General features: G+C 47.8%; 1 protein-coding gene across 1 annotated transcript in view; it reads left to right on the top strand.

Moving 5' to 3' along the window:
* The first annotated feature begins 249 nt into the window (after window positions 1-249).
* Window positions 250-1,397, top strand: part of CNPY1 (canopy FGF signaling regulator 1) — a 122,035-nt gene continuing 120,887 nt past the window's right edge. The window contains exon 1 of the mRNA XM_011973078.1: window positions 250-401. The gene's annotated coding sequence lies outside the window, so the exon portion shown is untranslated. The remainder of the gene's footprint in view (window positions 402-1,397) is intronic.

Raw genomic sequence — 1,397 nt, 5'->3', positions numbered from 1 at the left:
GTCGCTCAGCTCCTTCCACATTTAGTCCCCTCCGATTTCCTGTGGCCACAGAATAAAACAATCTGTCAAAGTGTTTTTCTTCTCTTTTTTTCTGTTTTGTGTAACACAAAAGCCCAGAGGAGAAATGAGGATGCAACGAGAAAGAAAACAAAACCCCAAAAACCCCAACCAGAGAGCTGCAAGGATGCCAGGAAGAGGGAGTGTCTGGGACGGAGCGGAGCGCACTTTTCCGAACGCCTTTCTCCGGGCTGAGGCTGTTTTCTGCAAGCCCGTGCGGTGCACGTGAGGAGGCTTTTCCTGCGGTGGTGAAATCAAACACACCTAAGGCGTGAGTCCTCCAGACTCTCCTCACCTGGGCAGCTTGGCACCGGCCACCTGTGCCTTGCCCGGAGAAACTCCAAGTGTTCCTGACTTCAAGGGTCGGAGGTCTGTTTGCTCAGGGCTGGTTGGTAAAATCGAACGGAGAATGAAAGCTAGAGCTTCTGAAACACATGAAGCAGGCGGAAAGCTTTAGACTCCCCTCTGGAAGGAGAGGGCTCCCTGTCCACGGGAAGAAGGTCTTTTTCTAAGCTCTGTCAGTAGCTCAAAATTAGGCCATGTTTTAGTCGGCTTCATGTTTGCACCATGGCTTTCGTATAAAACTGTTTGTTTTTCCTACAATTAAAAATACCTTTCTTTTCATTTGTTTGTAAATAGGAAATATATTCAAAAAAGGTACAAAATGTCTATAGCAAAAATTCATTTCCCTTTTTTTGTTTCCACTTTGAAAGTGCCACCCAGTGAGCGTCAGACCCCACAGGTTTAACCCATTTATGCCTAGTGTTCCATTATTGGAACGCTAAGCTTGTGGGACTTACTTATAGCCTACTGCTCAAAGTCATTGTCAAGGTCTGATTTTTCACACACAAAAAACTTGCGACCTCTGGCATAAATGGGTTAAGGGTAGGGTCCCAACAAGATGGGCCCTGCTTCAGATGCCACCCCCAAGTGGGGTCCCCAGGCCATCTGCACCTCTGACCAACTTGCTACAAATCCGGGGGCTCCCCTGATGACCTCAGGTTTTATAATTTACTGGAACACTCTCAGAGCCTACGAAAGTGTTGCACTTACAATCTTTTTTTTTTTTTTTAGACTGAATCTGACTGGCTGCTTTGTCGCCCAGGCTAGAGTGCAGTGGCAAGATCTCGGCTCACTACCTTTGCCTGCTGGGTTCAAGCAATTCTCCTGCCTCAGCCTCCTGAGGAGCTGGAATCCCAGCATGATGACACCAGCCATCATGCCCAACTAATTTTTGTATTTTTGTAGAGACGGGGTTTCACTATGTTGGCCAGGTTGGTCTTGAATTCCAGACCTCAGGTGATCCACCCGCCTCGGCCTCCCAGAGGATTACAGGTGTA

This window comes from Mandrillus leucophaeus, unplaced genomic scaffold (assembly GCF_000951045.1).
Source record: "Mandrillus leucophaeus isolate KB7577 unplaced genomic scaffold, Mleu.le_1.0 Scaffold134, whole genome shotgun sequence".
Lineage (NCBI taxonomy): Eukaryota > Metazoa > Chordata > Mammalia > Primates > Cercopithecidae > Mandrillus > Mandrillus leucophaeus.
This window is presented reverse-complemented; position numbering and strand designations above follow the sequence as displayed.